Here is a 16475-nt window from a genome sequence, read left to right as displayed (position 1 = left end):
AAGCCTAAAAAGTCCTGCAAAAAAGAAACCAATTAAAATTCTTACATGTTAAATATTCTCAAAACTTATTTGATTGCTAAACCCATTTTCCCCAGTTATACCTATTGCTATCCTGTGGATTTACTGATCTTCAAGCATAGCAAACACATTTTAGGAAATTCTGATCAGCTAGATAGCCATAGCCATGGTCTTGAATATAGAAATGTATATTTGAATCCTTGTCGTATGCTTCCTGGCTCTGTGACTCTGGCAAAGCACTGAACTTGGCTGTCTTGTATTATTAGTTTAGATTCAGTTCAGATGTTGTCAGCTCCAGGACCAACAGCCCCCAGATAACTGGGTAAGAAACATTTTCTATATGTGCTCATAATTGGTGCCACGCAGAGCAGACCTAGAACCTGAGGCAAAAGGAAAAATCAATTATATTGAGACAGTCTTCGTATAAAATGAAGTTCTTCAGTTGCCTTACTCTATTCCTGGCCCTGCTCATAAAGCTCTGAACATATATCCGTCATACTATAACAATTTATTTATATACGTGTCCACAGAGGGACTGAAAGCTCCTGGTAGGTCAAGACCATGCCATATTCATCCCGACATCTACGGTAACTGACTCAATACTGGCACAAAGTCGTTTTCAATCAATGTGTCTCTGGCTGGAATACTCTTCCCCTGGAAATCCACATCACTTCCTTCATGTTTCTGCTTGAATATCGTCATCAGAGAGCCCTTTCCTGTAAAATGGTGTCACCCTCACCACCACCTCAGTATTTATCCGTGTGTTTAATTTTTCTTCATGGCACTTATCATGCGCTGCCATCTCTTTGTTTATTATTTATTGCCTATGTCCCTTGACTTACACCTTGGTTGAGCAGAATCTTGATCTGTTTTTTTGTTTTGTTTTTTTTCATTTCTGCATCCTAGCATGATGCCAGGTACATAATAGATACTCAGTAGATAGTGTCTGAGTAAAAAAAAAAATATTGAATGGATGAATGAATAGCTTCATTTTCTTTCATTGCCTCTTCTTGCAAGTGGGAATAATGCAACCTACCCCATCTGTTGCACTGAATAAGATTGAATGCAAATGTGTATGTGGTAACATTTAATATTAGGCTTTGCCCATTGGTCGTGTTTGATAAATGTTCATCTAGCTGATCACGAATGGATAATGGTAATGCATATGAGGGGTTTCTGGGACAAATGAGAACTTCTGTACCAGCATTTTCTAATACCACAAAGAGAATGCTGGATACCATGGTGTCATTTATTAAGGGATGTTTTTATAAGCAGAATATTAATGATGCAACAGTCCCAATCCTTTTTTTCTTTTGATACTTTTGATACATTGAGTATACATTTAATCAGAGACCAAGCTAATGATTTTTCATCTTGTGGTTCTACATGTTGTAGGACAGAATCAAGAGAAGACCTTGAGTATTAGAATCCTAGCTTTTGGGTTTGAGTTCTGGCTCTGCCCTTTACTAATTATGGCTGATTTCAGATAGTCGCTTAACCTCCTTTTGTGCCTTATTTAGCTTCTTCATTTGTAGAAGAATATTGTAAATAGCTGTGTATCAGATTTGCTATAATAATCTCATGTGTTCATTTTATAACACAGTAAATGTTAGTTGCTATTGATCTTTTTATTACTATTACTACAATTATCACCACCACTGCCACCAATCCCACCACTGCTACCAAGTAACATCTCCTGGGAATTTCTAAGCCAAGCGATAAGGGGAAAAGTGCTACCCATAATTCATTTCTCTCATAAACCTTTAGCAGATCTCAAAGTCTAAAGGGAAGGTCGAACTACTCCAAATTGCATTAACCAATCACATCCACTGATGAAGCCCAGGAGCTGGTATTGCCACCAGTAAGCTGTCTTGTGGGTCCTGTAGCCCCCATCACCTTAGGCTTCTCCAGTACATTCTAACAAATCTTTAGGACACCATTCCTTAGCTTCCAAGAAGGTTGTTGATTTGCATATGAACAAATGCAAATGATGTGCATTGCTGGTCTGTTAATGCTCCATTTCTTTGTTTCCTGTCTATGTGTTTATCAGAAAGTAAGCCAGGAGTTTGGCATAAATCGATCTTTCCTACTGGGCCGAGACTATGTCATGAAACAGTCTAGAGGGGCGACCTGAGGGGCGACCTCACTGCTCCTTGGAAGGTGGAGTCAGTAAGACCATGGGACCCTGGCCACAAAGCCGAGTCCACGAAGCTGTTCTTGAAAGTGAATCGTGAATTAAAGATTACACTGCTAAAAAGGTATATTTGTTTATGCTCCGTTTTCCTGAGGACTTGAAAAGAGCTAGCAGCTTTCCTTGGGTGCTGTTCCTTGCCCACCTTCACTCCCTTTCTTTTACTATTCTTTCATTTCATTTTGGAGAGGTCACAGCAAATTCTCTCTCTCTCTCTCTCTCTCTCTCTCTCTCTCTATCTCTCTCTGTGTGTGTGTGTGTGTGTGTGTGTGTGTTTACTCAGTAAGCACTAGGAAAAAAAGATAGTCCCCTTAAAATAGAATTAATGGGAACATATTCCTTGAAAGAAGCTGAGATAACAGATTTCATTAAAACTGTGCTTTAATGGAATTGGAGGGAACTCTATCATTAAAATGTGTTTGCAGAAGGTAGGTAGAGAGTGATTTTAATTATTGAATGTTTCTAAATATACTCCTCCACTCCTCCCCAACCAAGTAATGAAGATCTATAGTTCAAAAGAAACTATGTAATATTGTTGAAGGGTCACTAGAGGTATCCAAACTGACCATGATTTGGCAAGGTCTCTTTTAAATTAACGAAAGCAGAGACAAACCCACAATTTTCTACTTGTATAGGGGAATAATATTTTGCCAAGTTTACCATGTTCCCTTTCAGGCAGTAGTGAAGTTTTCATGTTCCCTCTCCTAAGGGTAGGTTAGCTGCAGCCTGTACACAGATCTATAGAACAGGCAATGTTCAGATTTTGGGTTTCATAATTGGATTTTGAAACTTGAGGCACAAATAGACCTCCATACACTTTTGGAGATTTTGCTTTCCGGGTATCTTGCTATATATTATAGAGAAGCTGCTGTGGCCAGCTCGGCTTGGGGTAGTAGGTTAAGATAGCTTCAGGGGTGCAGGCGGCACCAATGTGAGCAGCTTCAGAGTATGCCCACCCCTCCATGGTCTAGAGTACATAGCAGCAGATGTTGGCCTGTGTGGCCTGCAGTGGTGCAGATGCAGCCCAGGAGCTCGAAGTTAGAGAAGCTTCACACTTGGAACCAGGAAGGTGATGGTACCAGGTGGGAACAGGCACGTCTCAGGAGATGGATGGCCATAGCATGATCTGGGTTTATTAAACCTCCCTATAAAAAAGAGGTCCTCATCACAGGAATACATGACAATCGTAAGCATTGCTTGGGAAATAATGGAAGATGATTAGGTAAGTTAATATAGTAGAATCTTGAATGGTTGGCAGGAGATTTTGATTTGATACGTTTGGCAACTAGGAATGATTGCAGTTTTTCTGGAAGGTAATCAATAAGGCAAAAAAAAATTCATTGGAAGATTGCAAAAAATATTAGGAGGAGCAAAGACATTCAGACTTTTAAGGGTAAGGACTGGTCTTACTCATTTTGAAATCGCTGGTGCCTACTGGCACAGAGTCTAGTGCACAATTAGTGCTCAATAAATGCTTGTTGAATGAGAAAAAGAGAACAATTCTATCTGTGTTGTGTTCTCATTGAAATCCAAATGGATTCCAGTAATTTAGGTTAGATATGAGGAAAGTTCTTCTGGTGAGAAATTATTAGCCTGTGAAATAGAAACTGAGGGAAAATGTGCAACATCTTGAGAGGTCTCTGTGGTTTAGACTTGTTCGAACCTAAATGTCAGACGTCAATTTGCTGACTTTTCAATACTAAGACATATATAACTTAATATCATAAGGATAAAGAGTGCTAAAAAAAAAAAATCAGTCATGAAAAAACATGGAGGAAACTTAAATGCCTATTGCTAAGTCAAAGGAACCAGTCTAATTATGTTGTATAATTCCAACTATATAGCATTACGAAAAAGGCAAATCTATAGAGATAGTAAAAAAAAAAAAAAAAAAAAAAAATCAGGGTTTGAGGGAAGGAAAGGAGGGTCAAATATGTGGAACATAGAGGATTTTTAGTGTATTTATTCTGTATGTTAGTACAATGACGGATTCATGATACACATTTGTTAAAACCCAGAGAACTGTACAACACAAAGAGTGAACTCTAATGTAAACTATGGAATTCATTGAATAATAATGTGTCTACCGGTTCAATCTTAATGCACTAATGCAGAATATTAATATTAGAGGAAACTATTGGGGGGGCAGAGAGGGGTATAAGAGAGCTCTGTATTTTCTACTCAATTTTTCCATAAACATAAAACTGCCCTAAAAAATAGTCTCTCAATTATTATTTTTTTAAACTATAAATCATTAAGATATAGAGGGATGAGCATTCTCTTAATTCGGGGGCCCATTTTTCTTTACTAAAATGTTAGTGAGAACTGCTATCCCTCTCTTTCTTTACTCATTAGGAAGGACTAGAAGGAATTGAGGGGAAAAAAGTTATTCTCCTCTGTCAGACAAAAATAAAAGAAAATTGTAGCAAATAGTTTCTTTCTGCCTGGAAGATGCAGGAGAAAAAAAAAGGCTTCTTTGACTTTTCTCCTTGGCAATTGATGGCTTATGTTCTTGGCAGTTAAAAGCAACAGACATGTGAGTAGGCATATGGAAATCAAAGGGCAGAGTGTGGTTGAGTCCAGTCATTTTTCAACATGTGCAGGGTCCAGTATTCAAAATGAAATGGCAAATCCCATTCCTATATCTTTGATTGTGTTTCCTCCAGCTTTTCCCTGGAGTGTGTCCCAAGTTACCTCCATTTGTAGGCACACATGGGATCTCTTGGTATCGCCCGGTTTGCATTATGATGCCAAATAGTATTCCCTTTGTATTTCATTCTTCTTCAACTTTTTGTTTTTGTTTTTTATGATGGGATGGATTTCGTTCTTATCCAGCTATTAGAGCAGACCTAGCCTTCTGTTGATTTTTTTTAACTTTGTCAGAAATTGAGCAGATGGATTTGAATTCCTAATTTTCCTCAAAAATGTGCCAAGCACTTGTTCCTTATTTTCCCCTTGACCAATTCCTTGTGGCTTTGAATTTTTCCTCTTTACAGGCATCTCACAGATTAGTCTTGTCTCTGTGTTCTAGGCATCTCATGGTAGCTAAGCTCTGGAGAATCACTTCCCTTCTGTTTTGATATGTTATCCTCCTAGTTTCATACACCTAGTGTGTGTAGGTCTACACACATGTATTTCTATTGGAATAACTGAAAATTATATTATGCTAAAGTATAATTTATACTTCTTGTGACTGTTTAAGAAAAAGAAAGAAAGACATATTTGTCTAGTGTTTTACTGAATAGTAACCAGGACCCAGTTAATTTGCAAAATGTTTAGGATAAGTTATCTTAATTTCACTGAATGCCCCCAAGAAATAGGCTAATAGTCCCATTTTAGAGGATAGGATAGTGAGACTACAGAAATGCACTGGCCCAAGGCCAGCTAGTAAGCAGCACAGCCAGGAGGCAAGTTCAAATTTATCATATTTACTTTTCTCTTCATTAAAAGAGCATTGGCTTTGCGATCTGAAGGGTATAGGTTTGAGTTCTTTCTTTTGGGGAGTGGGGACATATAGGATAGCAACTTAAGTTTCTTAAACCTTAGTTTCTATGTCTGTAAAATAGGGATGATATTCATTTACTTCCAGCATTTCTCTGAGGATTAAGAGATAATGAATATAAAACTGAAAACAACAAAGGAATAAGACAAACAAATAAAGAAACAAAAACTCATAGATACAGACAATAGTTTAGAGGGTAGGACGGAACAGGGGGGTGGTAGATGAGGGTAAATGGGATCACATAGATGGTGAAGGAAGGAGAACTGACTCTGGGTGGTGAACACACAATGTGATATATAGAAGATGTATTACAGAATTGCACACCTGCAACCTATGTAACTTTACTAACCATTGTCACCTAATAAACTTTAATTTAAAAAAAGATAATGATGGTAAATTCTTTGCACAGGGCCTGGTATGCAGTAATTTGTGGCATGTCAATTATTTTTTATATTAATTCTATTATTTTTATTGATGACGATATAATTCATCTTGGGGCAGAAAAGTAAACTGTACTAAGCTGAGACATGTAAATTATCGTATGTTTCTAGATAAATGCCCTTTACTAGATAAAAGCCACATGAGCCCTGTGACAGAAACCAGCGCTTAACTTGTTGGCCGTGTAGTCCTCTACTGACATCTGCAATCCCATTTCCCATCCCTGTGGCCAGAATGTTATTTGGAGGTCTGATTGTTTTGCTCCCTTCTCTAAGAGGCCATGTGTTTCTGGTCAGCAGCTTCCTCTACAATTTAATGCCAGCCTTCTTTTTTTCTATCAGCATACGTGTCTGAAACCTTCTTACCGGACTGAAGTGATCTATTTTCCATCCTTAGTGAGATTCTTTTTGGATTACAGATCAGCCATCCACTTCGGCAGTTCTCGCTTTCCTTCCACCACTGCCTGTGCAGATAGCAGAATTACATTGACTTGTTTTGCTGGCTTTCTTCTGCCTCTCACCACCAGGCAGATAGTAAAGCCTTACCTTGGCTGGGTGCTTACTTGCCTTTGCCACCAGTTTTAGGAGTTGAAATGCAGGCCCCAAATTAGCCAAAGGAAACAAAAGCAATAATGAACAACAGAAACAAGCAACCAGTGACCTTTCACTCTATAACAAATGGCATAGATGGTATTTCGAATTAAACACATCTTGAAGTTCCTTTTTCTTGCTGTCGTGTAGAGTTGCTTTCCTTTTTGTTTGTTTTGTTTTAATACATCCATTTTCAATCCTGCAAAGTCTGCCTTGTTTCCAGGAAAAAGAATTCAAGTCATACTCAGTAGTAGGAGGGGTGGGTGGGGGTGTTGGTAGTTCCCTATATCTTGGTGCTTTATTTATGTCAAGTTACTATAAATGGAACAAATATCTGAATGTCTATGATATGCCAAATAAAACTTGCGTGGCACTGGGCATGAATTAGCCAAACAGAAAAAGGTCCAGGAAGCTGCAGGTGGGAAGGCAATTTAGAGTATTAAAAAGGATGCATACGGGTGATCCACTTGAGCCTAGTAGGAGGCCAACTTCTAGTTCTCATAGAACCAGGAAGTTCTAGTTCCCACTAAAGAGCTACTAGCAAGTGACGTCCTCCCTCCCAGCAACCTCTGTGGCGGCCCAAAGAACAGAGCTTAGCTGAGTAGTGAATGTCTAAGGGGGTGGGGGGGTGGGGGCTAGACAGAAAAGGCACTTTGTAGATGATATTGATGGAAAGCAAAGTCGCCTTAGTGGTATAATTGATTAGTGTTGATTTAAAGCCTGAATTTTGATCACTTGCAAACAGAGAAATAGTTTTGTAATTAGAAATCTGAACTCTGATACAGTGAAACAACATCCTGGTGTGCCCTGTGCTGGGATGAGACCAGAGAAGGAGTGCAAATGATCACGGCGCATCCAAACTGGACCAGGCAGGTATCAGTCCTAGGTAGTACATTGGGCTTAGGGTTCAACCACTTCTTACTAAGAGGAGTTAGAATTTGCTACCAGAATTTTAGGTATGGAAATTGAAGTTTGCTACATATTAGTTATGCTTAAGCTAACTAACTGTCATGCACTGCCAATAAAAATCCCCAAGTAGAAGCACTTCCCTGGTTTGGTGACAGACGGCCATTTGGACCTGGTGGTCACATATTCAAAGTGGACTTCTATTTTTCTCTACCGTCAATCACAATAACAGTGTAAAGAATATGAAACACAAAATCCCTTCCTTGGAAGAGTTTACAATCTTGGGGAAAGGCAGGCTACGTTAAAGTGTACAAATACACAAAATTAGGTAAAGTATATTTTATTATCAAAGTACACGTGTGCATGGTAAAAGCAAGACAAACATTAAAACAACCGAAAAGACTATAATTTAAAAATACAGTCCTCTGACCTGCCGCTCCCCACGGCTAGCGTCGGCCTCTTTTAACTGCTCCTGGTTTTAGAGCTTCTGATACTTAACAGCACAGCACTAAAAAATATGTGTGAGCTACTTTATTGATAGACATTATATATTATCTATCACTCTCCATGGCAGTAGAATTTAGCTTACTAACCCCCCTTCATCCTATCTAAATTTATAATTGTACTATGTGTTTATATTCTACTAATTACTTTTATAAGTAATTAAATACGTATTTTTCTATTCCGTCTGCTGCGGATGGAATCTTCTGTTGTCTTTCATTATTTCCTAAAGCCTCCTTCATCCCTTGACCAACTAACTGTCAGAGCCTGAACTTCTGCTGTACAAAATGCCTGATAAATTTTACTTTTTGTTCTTTAAGGAGACTTAAGTCTACCATGCTTTATATGCAAATTATTTAAATAGCAATATATAGTTCTTTATAATACAGTGCCATATGCGTAGTCCGCATTATTCTTGTTACTTTACCAGTTCTGAGACCTGAGACATCAGTAAAGGTAAAATAGAACAATTCATAGAGGCATTAGGACATGTTCTAAGTCTTGAAAAGTGCAGAAGACTCCGATGGGCAGGGAGGGTTTGAAGGTGTGGAGGGGACAAGAAAACAGGGCAAGTAAAATGAGTCTGGTGTAGTCAGGTGATAGACAAGTGACAAGGTTATACAGAGAAATTTATTTCTTAGAGCAAAATGGTGGATAAAGTTGGAAAGGTAGTTTCGAGCCAGATGGTTGGCTATGAGCCCCAGCTGTCTGCTTCCCAAAAGTTGTAGCCTACACTTTTCCTGCCTCCACTTCCTGATCTTTCTTTCCACAACCGCTTTCAATCTGGTGTAAACCCACACAACTCTATTAAAATTGCTTACAAAGACCACCAGAAACTTATCTAATAGTTTCATCCTAACCAACATTCTCCTTTATGTCTTGTGGATTACTTACAATTGGTGATCAGCTTCTGATTGATACTTCTCATTTCCTTTATCCTGTGGCACTGAATTTTTCATGTTCTTCTGTCCCTCTTAATATTACTCTGTTGTCTCCTTTAGTAGGTTTTCTTTAAGAGTCTGTTGGGTTTCTGCACTTAATCTTGTCTGTCTCCACCAGCCATTCTGTTCATTTCTATCTATCCTAAGGTCTGACTCCCGAGTCCCCAGTGTGGACTTCCTTCCCATGTTCCAGATCTACTTCACATCCCAATCTGAATAATCAATCAGAACTTTCACTTAGCATGTGCAAAACTTACTAGTCCCTTCCATACTAGTTCTTCTTCCTGTTTTGTCTTTCTAGCTCTGTCACTATCCTTTAAATCAGCTGGATTCAGACTCTCATGATAGCTCTTGATTTTAATCCCTGACTAACTTTCATATCCAGACAGTCACCAGGACCTATCAATTCTCTACCTATGTCATTTCCCTAGCATTTCACCCTACCTTTACGTTCCCAGTGTTCCAACCCTGGCAGAGCCCCCTTTTTGTTTTATCTGCATTGAAGCAAATTTCTCCTAAATATCTTCTAATGTCTTCCCATTTTAATCAGTCCTTCATAGCAGTACCAGGCTAGGATAGGGTCTGAGATCATTTTATCTCTTGCTCAGAATCTTCAGTGGTTTCACATCACTGGCAGAATACAGACCTAACGCTTTTTATCTGGCTTGGCCATTCAAGGTCATGCACATCAACCTTTGCAGCACTGTTTTCCATTATTTCCTTTCATGCAACCTATAGTCGGGCAATATTAGATTTCTCACTTTTTCCCCAACCTGACTTTCTTCGCTCCTTTGCCTGATTCCTGATTTGAATTTGTGTATTTTTTCACACAAAACTCAGTTCTGTTGCTATCTATATCATAAAGCCTTTCCTGTGTATCACCACTTCTCTCCTTTCCACACTACTTTCCTCTGCTGGGGTCACATGTTTTGTTTCTATTTACTCTGTAATATATACAGCAGTTTGCCTTATACTACTGAAATCTTATTCAGGAAAAAGACTGTGGCTTAATTTTACATCATCTTCTCCATTCTTTTATTGCTGGTAGAAGTTCGTTGCTTAACATAATGAGTGAGTGTTTTGGTGGCAAAGACATGACTTTTGAAGTCAGAATACTTAGAGTATGGCAGCTATTAAGCATTTTATCTTAAGCAAGTCACTGAACCGCTTGAGCTTCTGTAAAATGGGGATAATATTTGTATCTCCAGTTCTCTCTGAGAACCAATGAGTTAATATCTGTGGAAAGACTCTGGAAACTGCAAGGTCTATGTTTCTTTTTCTTTTCAAGGTATAATGGTTATATTCGTCTTCTGAAACGCTCTCCACCAACTTGTATTACTGTAAGATGGGTGTTACTAATTCTTTTTTGCAGAGAGGACAGCTATGAGAAAGAGAAGAATTGAGAAATATTTATCAAAATAGATAAGATATCCCGCTTTTGAAAGGACTCATACCCCCAAAGAAGGAGGTCTATTTGCCCTGAAACTTTTTGTCAAGCACAGTGAAGTACTTAGAACCACACTAAAGCAGGCCCAGAAATCCCAACTGCCTCAGTGTCCCTTTCAAACCCAGCCTGACTCCTGGCGATTTTAAACAGGAAGGTGAGATAGGTCTTTTCAGAACTAGGGTAAAGGGTTTACTTAGAGAAGGCCTTCAGGCTAGAAGATCCCCTGCCCACCAGAGGGCGCTCCATGCAGAGACAGTGAACCGTGTAATGGACAGACGTAGAGTAGACTTTGGAGCCCTGGGTTTGAATTTCTGCTTAATTTTTTACTTTAGTCAAGTTACCTATCATTTTGGAACATGAAAATGGATACTACCTGTTTTGCATAATTGTTAAGATTAAATGAGGTCACCAAGTGAAAGCAACTAGCTCTAGTATTGGCACAGTGTGGTTACCCTGAGTTGCCTCTTTCTCTGCCTTCTTCCCATCTTCCTACCCTTTTACCCCAACCTGGGTCAAGAAAGGCTTCCTACAAGGTGACCGTTGATCAGAGCAGGACCACATCCCTTGACCTGTCTCAGGGTCCCCAAAATCTCCAGAAGTCACTCTAAATATAGCTTTTGGATGAACAAGGAAATGCAACCAGTCAGCAGCTCCTAGTGGCTTCACAAAAGCAGTTACTGGCAGGGAGCCCACAGTTAGAGAGCGTGGAGACAAGAATAGTACTCAAGGCTAGTTCAGGGCTCTTTCTGCCAGTTTCTGCTGCCACTGCACATGTGGGCACAATTGGGGATTAACTCTTCCCTTCTTTCTGCAGTACAGCTACAGTCTTATTAAGTATGAGCTGAAATTCAGTTCCTTCCAGAAAAATTATTTTTTAGACTTAATAAAGTGGCACATTAAACCCATGGTATGTACAATGCTTTTGTTTACCATTCCTGAATTGGAACTATTGATTGCAGGCTTTTCAAGTTGATTACCAGGCTGACCTTGGGTATCCACTCAAGTGGGTTTTGTATAAATCACCACCAAAGTGAGACTTAGGCTTCTTGAAAAAGCACAGACTCTAGTTTAGCAGATGCTTGTTCAATTATTCTTCAAGTTCCTTTTAGGCATGATAACTACCTTGCCATGCTTTCCCCAAACATTTAGCTTTATTGTACCTGATTGCACAAACCTGAGATATCAGATTTCATTTGGTCTGTTTCAGGGTCTTATTCATTAGTCTGCCCTTGGTAGAAAAGGGGAAGTATCTTTTCCCTCACCCTGAGGGCTAGTGGTAGTTGATGCAGGTCGTTGGCTTTCTGGATCCATATCTAGTCTGGGTGTCTCAGAAGAATACTTGCTTTTGGGGGTCCAACAAGAATAAAAACAAAGTGTTAGGAAAGAGAAATCCCTCCATGAATCTTGTGGAAAAATAGGAACCAGAAGCACATACATAAAAGATCGTCAAGTGTTCTTTTCTCCACTGAATAAAGTTGAAGTTTGGTTTCAGATATTATCTGGTTCCTCTTGAAGAAGCTTGGGTGACATGGAATGACAGTGAAATCGAGATAGCTTGGAGGACAGGCTTTTAGTTGAACAGGCAATTTCCATGTGCCAAGAGTGAAGACAAGAGGAGGGATTTGCAAATGGCATTCCCAATTAAAAACTTTGACCATTTAATGAGCACTTACTGTGTGTCAGGCACTGTGCTAAATACTGTATGTGCATCATTCTGAATTGATCCCCCAAACAATCCTGTGAGGTAGGCATTATCCCTACTCTGCACATGAGAAAACTTACTTGACCAAAGTCATCCAGCAACGAATTCAAGGCTCCTTTAAAGTCATACCATAAATCACTTTTACCAGTTAAAAATATAAGAAAGTGTATTTTACTCAATTGTAGCTTCTTATGGAATCCTCCTATCACATTGATTCGGCACCCACTAAAAAAAGTGCCCTAGTCCCTGAGTGGGTTCAGTTCTAAGAAAAGCTTGTCTTACCCCTTAAGGCTGAACTACCAGCAACCCTCCACCCCCTAACATGTGCTCCACCTCACCTTGTTCCTGAGCCTTCTCCACGCTGCATTGTCATTGCCTGATGGACAGTCCCTTTAGATCATGAGCAGCCTAAAGGTGGATTGGATCTGTGTGTCTATCCCAACATTGGGCCCAAGCCCTATAATACAGTAGCTGCTCAGCAAATGTTGGATGAAAACAAATTACTTAGAGGACCAGTCAGCTAAGTCTTATAATGAATGAATCCAGATTATTTAAGGACAGACGGGGCCAACAGGAATTTAGCACAGAATATTAGGAAACAGAAATTTCTCCTTGACTTTCATGGACATGTATGGACCTACAGATGCTCATACAGGAAAGATGGTTGAAATTTTTTAGTGGACTTTTATGGAAACATATGAATATAAGTTTCACGTTTTGTCATTTATTATCTGCCGCCTTCTCTGAGGAAATGTTGGTATATAGTAGCTCCAATCACTAAGCACTGTATGCTAGACCTGTGGGAGATACCAGGAAGTATAGGGGATTGCTGGTCCTAAAAATGTGTTAGGATGTTGTCTCAGTCCACTCAGACTGCTTTAACAGAATGCCATAGAGCACACGGCTTATAAATGGCAGAAAGTTATTGCCCATGGTTCTGGAGCCTGGAAGTCCAAGATCAGGTACCAGCATTATCGGTTTCCGGTGAGAGCCCATTCCTGGGTTACAAACCGCCAACTTTCCTTTATATCCTCACATGGCAGAAGAGGCCAGGGAGCTCTCTGGGGTCTCTTTCATAAGAGCACTAATCCCATTCACGAGGACTCCACACTCAGGATCTAATCGCCTCCCAAAGTCCTCACCTCCTACGTAATGCCATCAGCTTGGAGGGTAAGATTTCAACAAATGAATATGGGGTGGCGGTGGGGAGCACAAACATTTGACCATAGCAGATGTGTTTTTCAAAGCGCTGAATCATTTGTTATTCAGAAAGGGACCTGAACAAAAAATGTCCTTCTGTGCGTTTATGAAACTTCTGGGATTGAGGTTTTAAAATATCAACAAAAACTTTGCCATATTCTGAAGAGGGACTTATGTGAAGGTTTTGGTTCAGTGATTTGTCAGTTGAGTGTCTGCATCCTGTCTGTCACCCTGCTTTTAGAAATAGACATGGATGTCTCAGGAAATGGAATATCAAGAAATCATATATGGTGATGGAGTGTGACTTTATTCTCATTACCGTTTTTGCCTCGTGCCTGCTCCTGTGCTGTGGAAACGGAAGTAGACACTCTTCCGCTGTCTGGCACAGGATCCGGACATACATCTATTTTCGGAGGACTAGGCATAGAATGTTTCATTGTCACCAAGGGTTTCAGGGTTTGCAGTGTATATTTTGTTAGGGAAAAGTGTTTAGGTCTAAGATCAAGAGAAAAAGACTCTGGCTTATGGAGGAGTCTGCCCAACTCATGCACTTCTACTTTCTGGTTTCATATCTGGGGCTGGAGACATTTTAAGGGATTTCTGTGAAAGTCTCCGCTATGCCATGCGTTTATACTCTTGACCCAACTAGACTGTGATTTCTGTAACGGGGGCAACTTACTTGGGCTACGTATATATTTTTCCCACAATACCTATTATAACATTCTGAATACAGATAGGTGTTCAATAAGTATGGAGACGGAATGACCAAGATATTTGGAAACACAGTTTTGACTGGCAACAAAATATCACTATGACCTTTGTTTTGTAGTGAGTGACAGGCAGAAATTTAGCTTTTGTTTAGTTTTTCCCTGCCACCCATCCCATTCCCTTTCTATGCTTTCCTTCCCCCTTTCTTTGCTTTCCCTGTCCTTCTTCCTATTCTTTCCTTGCTTTTTAAAGAAAATATATTTGACTTGATCTTGAGAGATTTCTTAGGGTTTAGAACAGCAAGATGCAGTGAAAAGACACAAGTTCCACGTACGTTGCCTCTCATCCTTTGAGTCTCAGTTTTGTAGATATACTATCTTGTGGAAGAGGTTGCAAAGATTAGAGATTTGAAACTGGCTGCCATTATTAGTAACGGGCATCAAAGGAACTAAATAAATAGTATAAATTATATTGTTGGTGAAAAACTTGAAATGGAAATTTACAACCTATTTTTGTTACTGCACTGAAACTATGTTAGTCATTCTACCAAACTCTTAGAAAATATAGTATCATACAATGGCTCCAATTCCCACTCCCAGGACGTCTTCCATAGAGTTTTACAGCTGAGAGGAACAGAATCACACAGAGCACACTCTACTTTTTGGTATGCAAATAACTCAGACTGCAATCATCTGTTTTCCCACAACATTACACATTAAGTGTTAAAAAAAAAAATTGTGTGTGATAAACCTATTTCTTTTTGCTTTTAAATGAGTGTTTGAAAAGCATGATATTTAAACCCCCAATATTGAGTGCATGTGGGTGGATCTATGGGTGACTGATAAATGTGAAAGTTACTGTGAAGTATTAACTGGATCCTTAAGCTATAGTTAGTAAAAAAGCAATTGATGGAGAACAAAGGCCTTACCTATTTGACATGCTTTAGCCTGTGAAGGGTAAATATGTCAATGGAAAGTGCTGAGCATAATAATTCAGAATAAGAAAAACAAATTTCTCAAGCCTCATTTTCTTGATTACCAGTTTTCAGATTGATGTGACTTTGACACAGAATATTTCTACTTGGTGCACATCTCAAAATATCTTGTACTAATATAGCCTTTCATTCAAATTTTTAAAAGATTTGATTCATCAGAAGGAAATGTGTTGTAAGAGAAGGATATAGGATTCAGTAACAGGCAGAGCTGAGTTTGAAATATGGCTTCACCATGACTAACAATGTGATCTTGTGTATAATAAAATATAAATACTTGGTCTTTCTCTGCTGTTGCTGACAAAGAACTCCTAAAACCTTTGAAATTTACTGTCTTTTCTATGCTAATGAGATGACTCATTGGGGAGGGAGAGGCCCCAGATTGTCACCTGATTAGATGGTTAAAATTTTCATCCCCACCCCTTGACTTCCAGAGAAAGTTGAGGGGCTGGAGATTGTGTTCAGTTACCAACGGCCAATGATTAAATCAATCATGTCCACAAAATAGAACCTCCATAAAACCCCCTAAACTATGGGTTGAGGGAGCTTCTGGGTTGCTGAACACATTGATGTCCTACGAAGATGGCATGCCTGAAGAGGACATGGAAGCTCTGCGCTAACCCCCTCCCCTCCCCCAACACTTTGTCTTAATGCATCTCTTCCATTTGGTTGTTCCTGAGTGGTGTCCTTTACAAGTATTTTCCTGAGTTCTGTGTGTCATTCTAGAGCATTATCCAACCTCATGAGGGGGTAATGGGAATCCCCAAATTTGTAGTTGGCTTGGCAGAAGTGTGGTCCACCCCATTTGCATCTGGTGTCTCAAGTGGGGGCAGTCTTATGGGACTGAGCCTTTAACCTTTGGTGTCGGCACGTACTCTGAGTTGTTCGACACCCAGTTGCTGTTGGAGAATTGGAGAATTGGTGTAGAAAAACGACACGTGTTTGGTGTCAGAACAAAACAACACAATTTTTTTGTTTCTTTTTAAACTACAATGGACTTTATTTTGTAATCTGTAAAATAAATAAATAAATAAATAAATATTAAATAAATAAATAAAAGTATGGTGGGAATTATAAAACCTCAAAGGGTGGTTAGGAGAACTGAAGAGAATGGTGTATGTAAATCTGGCATAGTGTTTGCTATCTAGTTATACATAAAAGTTAACTCCCCACCCTCATTTTTCCACCTGATTTTTAGAGGATCGCCAGATATCTTGTTTAGAATGTGGTAGAGAACGTGGCAAAGAAAATGACTTATGATGGTTATAAATTACCTAGTGGAGGTACGGAAAGGAAAATCCTAGGAACTCTGAACGAAATGGAGATATGTGGAGTTATCT

The sequence above is a fragment of the Rhinolophus ferrumequinum genome, chromosome 12 (assembly GCF_004115265.2).
Source record: "Rhinolophus ferrumequinum isolate MPI-CBG mRhiFer1 chromosome 12, mRhiFer1_v1.p, whole genome shotgun sequence".
NCBI lineage: Eukaryota > Metazoa > Chordata > Mammalia > Chiroptera > Rhinolophidae > Rhinolophus > Rhinolophus ferrumequinum.
This window is presented reverse-complemented; position numbering follows the sequence as displayed.